The sequence below is a fragment of the Crinia signifera genome, chromosome 5, assembly GCF_055691185.1.
Source record: "Crinia signifera chromosome 5, ASM5569118v1, whole genome shotgun sequence".
Taxonomy (NCBI): Eukaryota; Metazoa; Chordata; class Amphibia; order Anura; family Myobatrachidae; genus Crinia; species Crinia signifera.
In genome coordinates this window covers 24,780,441-24,798,419 of record NC_139221.1, presented here as the reverse complement: position 1 = coordinate 24,798,419, position 17,979 = coordinate 24,780,441, and the positions used below count along the sequence as shown (strand labels likewise).

Here is a 17,979-nt window from a genome sequence, read left to right as displayed (position 1 = left end):
TGTTCATGTAAAACATCCGTTCGCAAGCCTTGCGAACGCATCCCACGTGTGAGCGAGTCAACTGGAATAAGGGCCTTAGTTCGCTGAGCTGCGCATGCTATGGGCACTCTTATCACTTTTCAGTTGGAAACTGATACAAAAAAATGGTATATTTAGAGTTTAAATGGTAGTAGGGCCCTGCACGCACAGCTATCATCAATATACATATCTGTTATATTTTAATCCAGAAGCAGATACTGCGGCATATTCTGTGCAGTGAGTGGTAAAGGATATTGGGTGGGTGGGTGGTGTATGGGATGCTTACTGTTTACTTTCACCCCAGACTATTGCATCCTGGCCGGAGCAGACAAAGCCAAGTCAGCACAAATGTTTATTAATCAGTGTATTATTTATTAATGCCATATACCACACTGTATATTCTTTTTAGGACTTTACGCTGCAACTTTATTTAAAAGTTTAATCAATTCTTAATGATCAATTATAAATGGTTACAGACACTTCCACAGCTCTAAGATGCTTTTTACAGTAGATTGTATATGGGATCAAAGACGGAACTACCATTGGTGCAGGGTGCACCTGCGCCCCTGAACTAAGGGGCTCACTGCTACCCATTTCACACTCTCCCTGTCACCCTCTACCTCTCCCTGTCACCCACTGTTTTTCCCTGTCACACTTTTCCTTCCCCTGACTCTCTCTGTCACCCTCTGCCAATCCCTGTCACCCACTGTTTTTCCCTGTCACACTTTTCCTTCCCCTGACTCTCTCTGTCACCATCTGCCTATCCCTGTCACCCACTGTTGTGTTGCATATTGTGAATTTGGGTTGGGGTGGAGGAGGGGGGTCCAAATTATATTTTTGCACCTGGGACTAGCAAGCTCTCATGCACAAGCTTTTTATTTGCACTGCCACCCACTTTGCTATCCATGCTATATTAGGACCAGTAGCAGGCGTATTCAGGGGCGCCAACAGATCATCCTGGGGCCGGTGACATGGAGGGGGCGTGTTCACGCCCCAGTTAAAAAAAAAAAAAAAACAAGAGGGAGAGGATAGGCTACTGCTGCAGTTTTCTCTCCCCCAGCTCAGCACACGGCACTGAGCAGCATGTGCTGAGCTGGAGAGAGAGGGTGTTCTGTGGCTGCAGCCTGTCCTATCTCTCCCCACAGCCTTGCTCTCTGCAGCGGGGGAGCAGGACCCAGGCCCCTCCAGCAGATCCGGGCCCCAGGTAAAAAGTACTCGGTTCCACCCCTCTCGCTGGCCCTGGGTGTATTACCACTAGACAGTGAGCTGCAATTCAGTCATTGTGGGGAGCTGTCCTTTGCCTGATGGTGCTGGTGCAGAGAGACAAATCAGTGAGCTACCCGGATACCTCATATTGTATACAATATGGCTAAAAAGATTGTGAAACACAGTATTTGCTGCAGTATGAGACATGAATCAGTAGGACATATTGCCTGCCTCCATACAACATAACAACACATCGTATTCATCCTGCTCAACAGGAGATTCATCAAGAAAATCTTTTGACCCTACCCGGAAGCCATTGAGGCAGGACCCAGGTCCAACTAAATATTTTCCTACATGTGTATCAGCAAACTAATGGCCATAATGTATAAATAATAATACTAGTATTAAAATGACTGAAATATATATATTGCATTATTGAAGAAGTGGTTTATTGGTGTGTACGTAGGCTGAATGTGAGGTGTGAATGAAAGCTTACATTTACAACCCTCTACACAATGAAGAAGAGAAGAAAAATGCATGTATGGAGGCACCGCTAAGATACTATATATTTAAAGAAGCAAGCAGCTGGATACAAACTGCATGACGTATGATGCGGCAACTGCATACAAACTTGCCAATGGCGGCAGGTGGGGGGAGCAGGGACCATGATAGCCCTTGTTAACTATGTGCTTCATCACCTGTACATAAAGGACGGTAGAGGACATCATTAACGACCAACAGGAGTGTGAATCATTGATGATATAGAGCATGCACCCTGATCAATATTCTAATCAATTTTACTTAGGAGGTGCAAAATGTGTGATATCGTTTAAAATATGTGTATGGGGCCTTAGTGGTGTGTGATCCTAGCATCTGTACCTGGGACAGTGACCCTTTTGCTATCAGTGTGCTGACAAGAATGTAGTGAAGCTCAATGTGCCAGTTCTACATCTATGTGTGTGAGCATGCATGCACGTGTGTGCGTATCTATGAAGAATACTAATAATAATACTGGAACAAATAAACATACAGTATGTCATTTGTTTACTTATAGTATATATAGACAATCTTAAATTGACAGAATGCAATAACACCCAGCTATAATGTGAATGAATTAGTGAGAGCAGTCAGATCAAATAGTTGGTGGCAGAGGGCAAGACCAATACATAGACCAAGATTATAAATGAAAGTTTCTGGAGATCAGGGCTATAGCAGGGAGATGTTCCCTGTGCCTGCCCCACCCCCAAATGTGGTGTCATGATTTCACAACGAAGAGGCGGAACCACAGGTATCAAGGAAAAGCTGACCTGAGGGTTGGATCTATCTTCTCCTCTGTAAATGTTTCTGGCTAACGGGACATACCATATCACCCAGCAGGGAATGGGGAGCATGAATGTACACAACAGGATACACAAAGTGTACCCTCGCGGGAATCAGCCTCATGATGCACATTTATTATTTTATTTACTCTTTAAAGTATAAATGCTGTAAATTGTAATCGATACTAGCATGCACTACTATAGTATATTATACAACACTGAGGGCTGGATTAATGAATACCCCTTTTCCAGTGCAGCAATAACCTGGGTTATATTTTGGTCTTTTCGGGCCTTTGAAAAATAACCCTGGTGCAGTGACCCGGGAATCCGACCCTGGCAGCTACCAGAGTCAAATCTGGGTAAAAGTGCGGTGTGACCCATGTTAAATGACCCAGGTTATACTTAAAGCTGCTGATTGGCTGTGTATGCAGAGGTCTACCTCAAGGGGGTATCTGTAATTGATGTGCAGGGCAGACATGGGTTCCGTGTAAATGGGGCTGACCCAGGAATATCCTGGGTCCAAGGTGCAGTGTAAACAGGGTCTGACCTGGGTAGAAACCCAGGTCGGACCTCGATTTTCTGTGAAAAAGTGGTATAACTAACAGCTTAAAATAGCAGTATAATGGTAACAGTATTAAATGCAGGACCAGACATGTTTTGCATGTAATATTAATGTTGTTTTAGTAAATCAAGCCATACATGATATGGAAGGAACTACTGTCATTAAATATTTAGTTAACATGCTGCATTGTAAAGTCACAGGTTCTGTTTTTTCTTGAAAATGTCACAATTTCTAATAATGCCATATAAAATAGAGACCTTTAATCAACTTTATACAACCAAAAAACAATAAACCTTAATCCCTAAGGACTATTTTTTATTGTCATTAGGAACATTTGCAGTATACTGCCTAATAAGGAATCACATACCCTGGATAAGATGAAGTCTTGGTTTTTATTTTGTAGCAGGTAAACAGCGTACCAGGTAATCAGCATAGGCAAGCATGGTTACAGCATTGCAGCATACAGATGTCACAGCATTGTACAAACTCCTCAGTATGTTCCAGTGGTCCCTACCGTAGCTCACACCCCCAGCCTATCACATGGGCAGCTGTTCCACCATCAGGAGCCCTGACCCCCTGCCCTGGAAACACTTATATCAGGAGAGCACAGGTGCTGCTAATCAGCCCAACCCTGATCACATCAGTTTCCCTGCTGCTGCTCTAAAACCTGGATCGGATCCTCCACATTACCCTCATGTGGAAGTATGCTGTCCCTGCCACTATATATATATATATATATATATATATATATATATATATATTCAACACATCCCTGTCGATAACAGAGAACACCAGCACCAGTCCATATAGATTTTAAGGCAGATTTATTGGTCCCAAATAGGACATCTCAATGCTCAAATGCATAGCATAGTGACATGACACCCAAACAGGCGAATACTCATCATTTAAGCAGTCATCTTAACGATCCTCGACCGTTTCGGTGCCCAAAGCACCTTTGTCAAGAGGGGTCATCGTGACGGTCTCTCCGTCTGACTTTACGCGGTCCCCTCGCTCCTTGAGGAGCCCACAACCCGCAGGCGAAGCAGCCAGTGCGCACACAGGTGTATTTTTTCATACGATGTATGCACTGATGGCTGTTCACATGTCTTGATAATGGCTCAAACCTAGAGCCGAAACGTTGACCAAATGGTGTGGCAGCGTGCTTGAATAAAATGCAGTATTGAAAATTTCTACAGTCTGGAGAGTGGCCTCATTCTTGTACCCACGTATATATTGTTTCCTCACATGAGGATAATTGAGTGGACACCCCAGCGCTTATGGACTCTAATCAGCGAGTGTCACCTATACCCCCAAATATATATATATATATATATATATATATATATATATATATATATATATATATATATATGTAACCCCTGGGAGTGCTGCAGTTGGACTTGAGCACCCAGAGGCTACTAATAACTTCTACACAAATAAGGAGAGAGATGGACAATGTCTTTTAACATTCCAGGAAGAGAAACTACACCTCCCAGGAGGCCACTGTAAAAAGGGGGAGGAGCTAAAAACGGATCTGTGTGTGGGAGGACTGGAATCCCCCAGTGCCTGAGGGAGAGGAGATCAAAGAGTATCCAGAGAGAGAGACTGTGCTGTGTGAGAAGTCCAGGAGAGGGGACCCTGTACAAGAAGTCACAATATTCTTGATATAGACAGAACTCACAGTTTGAAGAAGGATTCCAGAGCCAGAGGGAGTGCTGTGAAGTGACAGTGAGGAGCACCAGGGAGAGGCTTGCATGCACCTCTGAGGAAGGACACATTGCTAGTCAGCCATCTTGAGTGAGAATCAAGTTCAAGTCTTGTGATCCCCATGTGTGCAGATAAGTAACTTATTTAAGTGGGGTTTGGACTGTGTCTGGCCACAAGGGCTGAAGAGTTAGGGATAGATGGGAGGGCAGGTAAATGTGCAGCAAGCATCATGCATTTGAACTTATACTCCATGGTATTCCCCTGATGATAAATAAAAGCTGTGGAACTACAAGTCTCAGGATACACCTAAGCAAGGATACAAGCTGAGGAATTACTATTTGTTGCTGCATACAAGTGTACACACTGGGATTGTTCTACTTTACTGCAAAGGATTAACAACTCCTGCAAAGCTGTAAACTGGACAGAGAGTGTTTCCAAGCCATGCTTACATCAATATAGAAGGGCCCCAACTTGCAGTGCACTGCTCCATTTGTGTGGTTGTGTGTGGTATCATTGTGCATGGAAGGTATTGTAGAGTTATAAGTAAATATGCTACATACAGCACATGTGGTTATTCCCATTAGCCAGCACCTGTAAGGTTAGTCTCTGAGATACTGAGTCAGTGTAACAGTGTATGACAAGTGATGTTTATGTCAGAGACTGTTGGAATCATTTAGAGTTATTGTGCTAGCCGATTGTCCACAGTATAAGCTAGGAGCTGGTGTTATGCTTTCATCCCCAATGTCCTATTATTGTATTTTTCCTGTCATTCTGTCATGTCATTCCAATGTATGATTTTCATATAAAATTATAAAAGCTGCATTTAGTTGCCCCAGTTAAATAAATGTGCCAAGTTGGCTTCTGCAGCACACAGTGTGTCACAGCGTATTAGTACTGGGCAGGGGGTTTCCCGAATCTCCCCCTGGTGTACTTCCAGAACACTCCCCAGAAGAGAAGCCGTGATTCGGGTGGAGGCACTGCCAATAAAGTTCAGAGGTGAGATACACCTACATCATCTGGTACATATATACCCTCACTTCGCATACTACAGAAGGGGGTGTTACATATATATACTGTAGATTATCACCACCACTGCTCCTATTTTACACCAAATCCGCTTTTCCATCATCGCAACAACGCATCAGTATCTGTTTCTACATCACCACTAGTCGCAGTGATATCAGATAACAAACAGCCCAGGGTCTCCATTGGGTCTCAGTACTACTGCAATTAGTTATGTACACTTCCAATACCCCTTTCGTATTGCTAATCCGGGTCGCCATTATACAGATGGCAACCTGTGTTTAACCCTTCTTATACTTTAACTCGGGTCGAATTGCCAGGTTGATGAACCTGGGTTATAAGCTGTGGTGCTCTCACACCGCACCTCGAACCAGGTCCATAGGACACCAAGCCGGCAATAAGTACAAATGTACAAAGTACAATGTTAAAGGGGTATAAGCAGATGCAGGTATCAGGAGTAATAAGGAGTGCATCAAGTATCTTTATAAGAAAGAAGTTTATGGAGAGAAATAGCTGTTCTGATACAGTACAGCCTACTCCCTGCTATATGTGCGTCACTCAACGTATGCGTAGAAGGACTCCCAGGCCACAGAACACAGTAGTCCTTCTATCACAGGATAGTCCTTACTGGGAGAGCTGTCCTTGGTGATCTTCTTCACATCATGTGTGGGACAAGTGACGGGATGTATCGCATGCAAAATACGATACGTCATGTATCCCGTCCCAGAGTGTTTCCCGCATAACGCATATCTACAGCCTCCAAACACTTCTGTTATTTCCCATATTTACTTATCACTGTACCACTTCATGCTGACACAGCCAAAAATATATAATTGTGCACAGGGATGCACAGGTCACATACAGTAAGAAAATAAAACTCTAGGAGGAGAAAAGATAAGGGAGTTCCCAAAAGTATAAATAGAAAAGGTGTATATAAAAGAAAAAAAGGTCAAATAAAGTGCTGATAAAGAAATGAAGAGATGAGTGGGGAGAGGTGAAGTAAGAGGGGTAAAAAGAAGAGGGGGGAAAAGGGGTATGCAGAAGAAAGAGGAGGAAAAAGGAACCAGAGGAAAGATAAAGGAAAAAGACCCAGACAACATCTACTGTAGTATCATTATATAAATAACCGACAGGTTTGACGGGATTGATACTAAATCCCGGCGGTCGGAGTCCCGGCGTTCAAAATCCTGACGCTGGAATCCCGACCGCCGAAATCCCGACAAGGGCTCGCTGCGCAGCGGGACCGGAGCCTCGCTACGCTCGGCACACTCATTTTTTTCTCCCTCTATGGGTGTCATGGACGGAGAAAGTGTCGGGATTTCGGCGGTCGGGATTCCAGCGTCGGGATTTTGAACGCCGGGATTCCGACCGCCGGGATTCTAACTGCATCCCGGTTTCACAAACTGAAATATACATGGTGATGTTGCCATGATTTTTCACATGTATGTAGACTGCAGCATCTCATCTATTTGGGGTTTCTAGTGGCAACAGAATCTTGTTTTCCTGGTTGATGTCTATTTGTTTCCTAAATTAATATCTACAGTCTCTGAAAGCACCATTTCTTGAGAATTGTGTTCCAAATGTCACTGCTTTTACTGTAAAGAACCCTCTTTACAACTTAAAATTAGTATTACTATGCAGATACAGTACGTACACACAGGAAGAACAGATGTGAATGGGATATATATTACTTATTAATGGTTTGTATTCAGAATATGCTGTCTTTATTTACAAATATAGAAAATTAACAGTTACTGAGAATTCTATCAGGTTTGCAGAACAATCTGTTACATCCAGCATATTTAATAAGAGAATCAGAATTCTGGTCACAGCACAAATGGTTTGCTGTTGAGAAATTCACCAAAACTTATTAAAGGAAGCAAACTGTTCTTACATACAGTACATGTTCTCCTTATGGCCAGCTATGCATACCTCCCAATTCTGAGCCGACAAGTCGGAAAAAGGGTGTGTGGCTTAAACAGAAGGGGGTGTGTCTTTGTGGGAATGCCACAATGGTGAGCCACGCCTCCCAATTTCCTTTAATGTGGGGGTATTCCCAGCGCTCTGTGAGCCCTGCCAAATTTGACTCAGTAATAGACCACCAGCCTGTGGCACCCCTGCACGTTCTCCCTGTGGGACCCCAGGATGCCACGGCGCCCAGTTTGGGAAACCGTGTAAACCAGTGAGGTGCAGTGAGGTTCATGACTGGGGAGGCACTGGCCAGTATCAGAGCCAGATTTACACACCCACATATAAATCTGATGGTTCATGTGGGCATTATACCATACTTGCCTACTTTCTGGCAGCTAGCTCAGTGAGGCAGGAGCCCTCGAGAGCGGAAAGGGGCGGAGCCACAGGATGTGCCCCCACCACGTAGTGCAGTGTCATTATTTCAGGCATTGCACTGCAGTGCGTGGGGCTACAATGACGCGATTTGCATAATTTGACCCACAGAGGGGGGTCACGCGAGCCAGACAGCTCTTCGGGAGGGTTGCCCCTCTTTCCAGGAGGCCGGGAGGAGGACACGATTTCCGGGAACCTCCTGGCCATTCCGGGAGGGTAGGGAACCCTGCATTATACAAAGCAAAGTGCTGCAAATTTGGTGAATTTTGAATGCAACAATCATTATAATAATTCATAGATTATATTTATACATTATAAATATTTTATTTGTATGATGCTAGTCATGAACTGAAGTATCTGGCGTATACTGCACTATGACAGGTGAGGCTCTGCCTCTTCTGTCCGCACGTAACTGGTCCAAACAGAACATATACAGTCACAATGCTTCCAGCATGGAAGTAACATGGGAAGTGGCACCGTGCACATGTCCACACACAGGAATAATAGGCATTTTCAGCGACAGCTTTATAACCTGCTAATTTCATTGAAACCAGTTGAAAACGTAGAACTGTACCAATGCCAACTGGCAAACATGAAGGGATAAACAAAGAATACAATGGTAACAAGCGCCCAGACGGTTGAGCCCTGGGGTATATGTGCATCGCAGACCAGAGAACAGTATAATCCCAGTATATTGTGTACTGTGCTTAGATCTGCACTGAGTAGCAGGGACACCGGATCCATTCTCACTGCTTGGGAGTCCAACAAACAAATGATGGTGTTTGATTCTATAGGGGTGATTCACATGATGTCAGTGCCCGCCTCCATATAGGGGCGATTCACATGACATCAGTGCCAACCTCCAGTTCCCCGGATACCGGGCATCTCAAAAGTAAGTATAGACTTTTCATAACGAAGGCTGGAGATCTCATTCGATGTAAGCGTACACACACACTCACATGCTAGTGCGGAGATTTGGTTAACGGGGGCGCGCATTCGGTGGGGCAGCATTTATCTAGGCAGCGAATATATGCAGCGTACAGGTCTGAATTAGGCCCTATGTTGGTCCCTTTATTGGCCGGTTTCGTGTCTGGACGTTGCAGGGTTCTTATTGGTTCATCCGAATGCCACTATATTTCTCTGCCTACGTATCCATAGAGAGGAGGAGATACTGTTTTTCCTTCTGCGCTTGTCATCGTATTAGCAATATAACATGTAATGTCCCCATGCCGGGTGCAACAAAATTCAGCTGATATAGGGAGCCATTTGTCTGGGTGCGATATCGCAGAATGTGACCCTATCGGCAGGGCCAGATTAAGGGGGGTAAAGGGGTCAGTATCCCTGGGCCCCCCTCTTGCTAGGGCCCCCCTGTGGTCGGCATGTATTTTAAAAAAAGCTAAAGTTTTTGTTCATGGGAGTGGGGGTAGTGCTGCAGCTTCACCTATCTGCCAATGTGACAATGATTAATGGTGCTGAGCACTGGGAGCCAAGGCACACTGACTGCACAAGTGTGCAGTGCATTACTGGGAGTTGACTAAGTCCCATGACACTTTGCACAAGAGGGCAGAGGCTGAGAGGTTTGTGCTGAGCTCTGCTTGGTGAAGCTCATCACATGCTTCTCAGGCCCATGGAGGACAGCAGCAGCAGCAGCCTCATCATGGGAGGGTTTTTAATCAGAGGCAGCGCTGAGCCTGTGAGGTCTCCTACAGTCCTATAGAGTAAGGTACAGAGGGACAAACACAGGCTTTTCATGTGGTATGTACTGCATTTATCTATCTATCTATTTATATAAAATATTAATCCCCCCTGTAGTTACCCATTGACCAAGTTTATACCGCCTTTACTATGTGTTTTGACAGTGTAATATTCTCCCGTGCAGTTTGCGGCCAGGGGGCCCCCCTGTCTAAAGTGGCCCATGCCCTCCAAAGGCTTAATCCGTCCCTGCCTATCGGGTGTATGTATCACATGTCCCAGGCAGTCACCGAGGCTCTGAAAGGAGCCCATCCCAGTGATGTGTCGAGCGTGGTCTTGGGGTGTCTGCTTGTCAGGAAGACCAGCATGCACACAGACATTTCCAGCAGAGGGATCTTGGGGAACCCTGCCAGTACTCAGTCCTGTGAACTGTAGTCCATCGTCTACAATGGGCTAATGCAATGAAAGATTGTGGTACTGCCAATGTTGGGAATGCTTTGCATGGGGGATGCGGGGAGCAAAGGAATGGGTCGCAGAAACACAATGCAGGAATACTTATTATATGATAAATACTTGCCGCACAGAAATGCCTACTTCATGTTAGGTATGGGTAAAAACCGGACCAGGACAAATCCCCCGGACCGCCGGACCGGACATCAAACTCTGAATTTTGGAGCTTGTAGCGTCTGGTCCAGGGGGTGTCCTGTCCGGGGGGTTGCCTGCGACACCTGTTACCAGGGAGTGGAGGAGAATAAAGTCTCTCTGTATGGTCCGGGCATGTAGCAAAAACCGGAAGGTCCGGACCACACGGGGAGGCTGTAATCTCCCCTTCCCCGTGTCCCTGGTGATAGCTATCACAGGGACCCCCCGGACAGGACACCCCCCAGACTGGACCCTACAAGCTCCGGACTGCAGATTTTGATGTCCTGTCCGGCGGTCCAGAGTCTAGTCCGAGTCCGGTTTTTACATAGTCCCGGATCCATCCCCTTGAGATACGTCTCAGACAGATCTACTAGATCTAGGGGATCCTGTGCAGCTATAAACTTTAGCTCAACCTATGTCAGTATTTACTATAACACCCTATTTCCCTCCCTTACACTAGAAGCTGCATACGACGTACAGAACCCCATTTATGCACTAGATTACAACACTATCAACATTGCTACAGTAGATGGGACTAACAAGTAATACTCAGTACACATCATATACAGGCACTGTAACCTCCAAGCAGGCAGGGCCCTCCGGCTGTAAAAGGGTCAATCAACCTCTATCAATACACGGTAACCGAACCGCTGCAGTACATTAGCCAGACCCATCCGCAGTCACACACAAGCGCAGCCACTTGTCATCCCATATAAAAATCTTGTTACTGTGTTTATACTGTGTATGTGTAGCTCCAGGGCTGCGAGACAGCATCAGTAAAAAACCTCCAAAACTCACCAGCAACTTCCCTACAGGGACACAGGCGGAGGTTCTGCAAACCTTGTAAAATAACATTTACTGACAAATTAACTGACGGCGAAAATGTTTCTTTCTGAAACACGGTTCCGTGATACGAACATTTAGCACAACTACCATTAAGGGGAGATGGGTTATAGAAGGCAGTGATATCTCATTATGATTTGTCATATAGTCGTGGCTGCAAGCTTTTTTACTGATCTCTAGTTTTCTTTTCCTGACGGATGTAAAATTGTCACTCCATTTTCTCCGGCTGTCAGCAAATTTACTCACGGTTGTCAGCGATGCACGTAAAAAGCAGGATTAAAGATCGTTGCGGATTAGGTTATGTTTTCTTAAAAAAAAAAAAAATCACATGCTCCAAATAAACCAAATTAGCTGCGAGAAATCCCAGGGATGATGTTTGTTATGAAACTACCATGACGACTAGCAGTGTCCCTGCGCCTTATCTCTATCCCAGCCTGACAATCTGTGAAATGAGCAGCAACAGAGAACAGACAACGCTTTTCTCTGGCTCATAGAGGGAGAGAGTGGGGGGAAAGGGAGACGATTCCTATAATTCCATTTGGAATCTTTGCGGAAAAGTGTTGCGGCTGAGATCTGATCAGCTGCATTACTAAATGCCCAGCATGGGTATACAAGCAGTATATAGCCGTATAACCTACCTTTACTTTTTATCAATGGGTCCGCTGTAATCTGGCACGTCACCTTCTTCCAATGCTTTAACCCTCTGCGAACTGCATCCTACAGCAACGACCTGCATACAGAGGCTACAGGGAGACCGACCGCACAGCTGCAAAAACGCACAACAGGCGCACAGCAGCTGAACAGCTGCAACTGAGAGACCTTCAACGGAAACCTACAGCAAGTGCCGCTCTCTCCAGGTCATACTTGTCTCATAGATGGAGATACAGTGGGAGGCTTAGCAACTGCTCATAATACAACAACCCACAGACAGTAACGCAACCTGCTTCAGCATCCAATTCCCCCCCCCCTCCCCAGCCCACCAGCAGCTGCATGGTCTTACCTGTAGCTATTAGTCGGAGGGTCCAAATGCTGCTTGGATCTCATTAAAGAGTACAGACACTTGCCTTGGGGCTGCCCAGATGGAGACGGTTTCTCATGCACAGCCAGATGACAGCTTGTCTAGAGATGTCAGGCAACTGGAGCGGTGCAGGATCCACAAGCAAACACAGTTTTCACCTCTTGCTGGCTTCTTCCCTGCTAATTACACCAATCAGACAATTGGGTCCCCTTTTTTTTCCTACCTAGACGCACTCATGAAATAAAGCAAAATTACAGCTTGCTCCATCTAGTGGATTTAATTGAGGATTCATTGCAATTGATTGCCTTGTTTATTTCTCCCTATCCTCCACCTCTCTTCCATGTCTCTGTTTTCTGTATGGAGTGGAACGGTGGTCCAGAGGAGGAGGAGGAGGGAGCTTCCCCCCCTCCACCCCAGGCCCCATCCCTCTCCCCCCCTCTCTCTCTCTCTCTCCTGCAGTCTTTCTCAGCTTCACCAACACTGCTGTGATGTCACAGCGACTGTGTTATGTGACAGTCTAACCCCACAGGGGATTCCCCATTATCACAGAGAGTGACATTCATAACTACGGTTCCTTAGTTGGATCTTGTTACGTTGTTGCTCTCCTGCTTCTTATTGCTCCCATGGAATAACCCTAAAGTGTTTTACAAGCGGGTCACAGGGGAAGGGGGATTGGGAGACTGTAATATGTCACAGGCTCTTGTGGTTATGTAATCGCAGCAGAACCCAGGGGACAGATTAGTGGCTTGCCCCCGCTGCACATCCCCTGGAGAGGACGGAAATACAGATCATTTACTTGTGCTAAATATGTCTAGGATTTGTGGCGAACAGAGCCGTAAAGCTGGCACTTAGGGGCTGATTCGTCTGGCGGTGCAGCGGGCGGCGTTTGTGGCGTATATTTGTGGGTCTGAATCAGATCCTTAGTGTAACGATCAGATCAGGTGATCGATCAAATTAACGTATGCCTCCTGTTATGATTATCTGTCCGGTGAATGTATGTCTGATATTGGTGTAATAGTTATGTCTCCTGTAAGTATTGGAATCAGGACATGTCTTGTATGTAAACTGTAGGTGACCCTGGTCTAAGTTTGAGGCCTGTATTTCCTCAGTGTGACATCTGTGGACTCCTCCGGAGTCAGGATGTAAGATAAGATCTGAGCCCTCATAAACCATGGTCCAGAAGAAGAGGTTAGAGTTTGTCCCCTTCCTTAACATCTCTTATCAGTGGGTCTGCTATGCAAGGAAAGAGGATCAATCACTTTGAAAACAGCAGACTGTACATTGCCAGGGACCTTCCACACTCCTTCAGCATGGAAAGAGTGGAATCCCAAGGGTGGGAGGGATGAGGGAGTCTGCAAGGTATAACTAAGACCTTCTCCCTATAGTCAGTGTCACTACCTGGGGGTCGAGCAAGCAGGCTGTAGGCGACGAGAGATTTCTTGTGGAGGACCCCCCACTTCAGGATTGTAGGATACGGTTCTGTCTTTTTTTCCTTTTATTTTATTTCTGATATTGCATTTAAACTCGTGTGTACTTTTAAAATCATTGTAAAACCTTGAAACTATTTTCTAAAGCTCTGTAGTATGAGTGGAATCCCAAGGGTGGGAGGGATGAGGGAGTCTGCAAGGTATAACTAAGACCTTCTCCCTATAGTCAGTGTCACTACCTGGGGGTCGAGCAAGCAGGCTGTAGGCGACGAGAGATTTCTTGTGGAGGACCCCCCCACTTCAGGATTGTAGGATACGGTTCTGTCTTTTTTTCCTTTTATTTTATTTCTGATATTGCATTTAAACTCGTGTGTACTTTTAAAATCATTGTAAAATCTTGAAACTATTTTCTAAAGCTCTGTAGTATTTCTAGGAATAAATAATACATATTCTCAGTTCTGGTTCTGTGTTCTTAAGACTCATTAGCCTCATAAGAGACAGGCTGGAAAACGTTACCATTGTTATCTTGTATTGTGTGGTCAGGGGCGAGCCAAGCCGCCCCTTGCGCAGTTTCAGGCGCTAAAATCAGGTTTTGGCTGGTGGCAGTGTACCTCAAGGAAAGGACCCGAGTGTCCTGAGTGAACCCCAGTCACGGCCGGCGCTGCTCAGATTGACGTATCGGAGCAGGCGACCGGTGGGTCCGTGACATTTGGTGGCAAGCGGTGGGGTGGAGAATTCATTTTTCTCTTTAAGAACTTAAGTGAGTGTGGGTAGAATTTTGTGAGAAATACCCAAATCACCAGAATCAGAACTCAGAGCTTTACTATAGTTTTAAAAGTCACACAGTGGATGCAATTTCTGTTCCCTCCCTTCTCTTGGTTTTCTTTCCTATCATTTTATTTGACAAGTGTGAGACTCCGGATGGCTGATTACCAGCAGATGAGGAGAGATGACCTGGCGGTCGTGTGTGTGCAGAGGAATATCCCTTGGTCTGGCCAGAGTAGAAAACGTATGATTCAGGCACTAGTGGATGCCGATCGGACTCTAGCTGCTGGAGGAAACCAGTCCATGGACAATCCTACCCCAGGGGCTCAGTCAGCACTGGACAGTACAAACGATTCCGCGCCAGGGTCAAACACTTCTGCTGGACCCAGCAAGTCTACACTGCAGAGCGACCTTCTAGCTGCTAGCAGGCAATTGAAGGATGTGAACCCCGTATTCGCTTTGCAGCTGGTGCAGTTCTGCAAAGCCATTGTTGACAGAGAGGCTGCGGAGCGCAAAGCCATTGTCGACAGAGAGGCTGCGGAGTGCAAAGCCAGACGAGAGGCTGAGGAGCGCAAAGCCGTACGAGAGGCTGCAGAGCGTCATGCCGAGCGTGAGTACCAGTTGGAACTGGTGAGGCTCAGGGGGCTGATCGCTGTTGGTGAACCAGTGGAGGATGATACAGGGCATCATGATGGCGAACCTTTACGTGAGACTTTATCTGCCGTGGCTACTGAGTTAGCAGGAGATGGGCTTCGTACTGAACTTTTACTGTCTGCGGAAGTAAATAATGTGTTGGATCATGGTGTGGACTCTGTTATCAATCATGGGGAGCCTAACAAGGGACAGAGGTCCCAAATGACCGCTGACGCGAATTTCACCGGACCGCGTCATGCACAGTTCCCTGTCTTGGAAGCAGACAGAGGAAGCCAAGTGAGTGTCAGCTTGGTTGTGAGTAATGAGCTGGCCCTGGACACTACAGCCGATGCTCAGAGAGCTGACATCTCTGCTAGCACCAGGGAGACTGTAGGATGTGTGGCAGTCAGGGAGACTGCAGAGTACCAATCCCCTACAGCACCAGAAGAGCCCAGTGGGTATATTGACCCAGTGGAGGATGATGATGTGTTTACCCTACTGAGCACAGAGGAACTAACGGAAGAATGCCAGCTGCAAGGTATCTCCTGCCACAACCATACTCGTGGGGAGATGATCATGCAGCTCATCCAGGCCAGTTATGATGAGTGCAATGCCTTCAGCCAGTATCGTGCAGCATTTCGTTTCTGGGGTCCATCCGCGTCTCCTTGGGTGCTGCTGAGAGAACTGGGACAATGTTACAAATTTGCGCAGCAGGAGGTCGATGCTTGGAGAAAGCTGGATACCCCATTTTGGGGAGATCAGTGCCGCCGGATAGGTGTGGAGTGGCGTCGCCTAGAACAGCTGCTGTTACCAGCTCTGAAAGCAAAGTTCCAGTTTAAACGGTTGGGAGAAGCAGAATCTGAGGATGTCAGCAGCTTGCTCTCACCAGGGGTGCCCCACCAGGGCAAGGTGCCTCTGCCTACTACAGCAGTCATGGAACCTGTTCCAGAGACCTCACATCACAAGGCCCAGTTTAAACTGCTGGAAGATGTGAGCAGCATGTTCCCTCCCGTTGCTCCAGATTTGTTGCCGGAAGCGTCTGGCTGCATAGTGAAAGTATGCAGGGGGGAGACTATGTCGGAAATAGGAATGGGACTTTCTGACTGTATGCACACAAGTATGTGTGGGACTACTGATGTGGGACTTTTATTAACTCCACACATATCTGTCGCTAACCCTTCTGAACCATATGATGCATCTCAGGTAGTATGTAACCATGCTGAACATTGCAATGTTGTTATTTTGTGTGAAGCCCCTGGGATGATCTGCGATAGTGCCGTACCTTCGGTACAGGTGGAGGGTGAGTTAGAGACAGGTATAGTGGGTACTCCTTGCCAGTTTGTGGGGTTAAATGAATGCCCTAATCTAGTTGGGAATGAGACACCCTCACTCACCAGTGGTAGGAGTGCTGATGGTGATGTCATTAAGGTTGCTGTGCTAGAAGTTAACCCTGTTCCTCCAGTGATGTCTGGTTGTGACATCGGGCATGGGGTCGCTAACTGCACGAATGGGACCGATCTGAGTTGGTTGCAGGCAGCGCATGTACCTGCCAATAAGTTACTGGTGACAACATGCTCAGATAACCCCATTCCTGCTCAGAGACAATGGGATCCAGATATAGCAGATTTTGCCATGGTGCAATTGTAAGCCAGCAGGATGGGCCCCATGTGTTGTGGAAGATGCACAGGCTAATTTGCAGGTATTGCAGGATGTCTCCCCAGGTTATGATATTGATGTTGCTGTTGATAATGTGATGTCTTGCGCTACTGTGGGAACTGTGGTACCAGGTATAATAAGTGACCTGGTGGGCCCTGTGTGCACTGTAGACCTGTCAGATAGGGAGAGAGTGTCCCTTACTGCAGCTTTCCCCCCAAACCCCCCTCCTTACTGTAGCCACACAAGAACAGATACAGGAACACAGCAGGGGTTCCCTCCAGACACTGAGAATCCTCCAGAGAGTGCATTTTTCCAGCATCACTGGATAACGGATGCCTCTCCTGAGAACCTCAGTGGCACCACCCCAGCCACAGAACCTGCGGGTCTGGGAGGGAAGGTCAGGCTCAGGAAGGTGTCCTGGACTGCCATGGAAAGCTTGGCTTTCCACGCAGAACTGAGAATCGACCCTGCACAGGCTGCCCCATACCTGGGAAGTGGGAAAGATACCCCTGGGTACAGTGAGAGGGTTGTGTCAGGAATAGAGCCAGTGGCTAGTAGGGAAGCTGCTGTGTGTAACCAGAAGGGTGGGAGGGCCCGTGAAGCACAGGTAAACTCAGCTCCATTAACCTCCGAAAAGCTGAGCTGGGATGTTCCCAAGACAGGGGACAATGACCTGCTGGTATTCCCCCTTGCAGAAACGTGCCCCCCTTTGCAATTCACACACACAGACAGAGAGGGAGAATCTCCTCACAAAAGGATGAGGTGTGAGGTGTTGAGTGAGTGGACCTTCCCCCCAGTGAAGGGGAGGGGGGGTCAGTCAGCTCAGGAGAGGTGCTGGGAAGACATTTTTAAGTCTGTATATAGTGCTGGGAGAATACCCCACACCTGTGGTATAGTTAAACGTGCCGAGTTACGAGTCCCAGGGGGATGGCCGTTTGGGGTGTGGCGGAATGGTCTGGTACTGATCTCAGTGAGTAAGGCCAAACTGCCAGCTGCAGGGGAGAATCCGTGCCCAGGAGTCCGACGCACAGCTGTGGTGGGCTGTGTCAATATCAGCCGGGATGGACACAGCTCCCACTGTATCAGTGTGCTCACAGACTATGGGTTCGAGGACACCTGTGTGCT

The 17,979-nt window shown here is 46.7% G+C and overlaps 1 protein-coding gene across 3 annotated transcripts in view; it reads right to left on the bottom strand.

Annotated features, from left to right (window-relative positions):
- Positions 1 to 12,759, bottom strand: part of DGKB (diacylglycerol kinase beta) — a 438,667-nt gene extending 425,908 nt beyond the window's left edge. Inside the window, exon 1 of one of the 3 annotated variants that reach the window (XM_083186797.1) lies at positions 12,356 to 12,759. The gene's annotated coding sequence lies outside the window, so the exon portion shown is untranslated. Of the gene's footprint in view, positions 1 to 11,601; positions 11,788 to 11,993; positions 12,250 to 12,355 lie in introns of those variants that run through there. The other 2 variants (XM_083186798.1, XM_083186799.1) reach the window with 2 other exon arrangements.
- Positions 12,760 to 17,979: the final 5,220 nt, after the last annotated feature.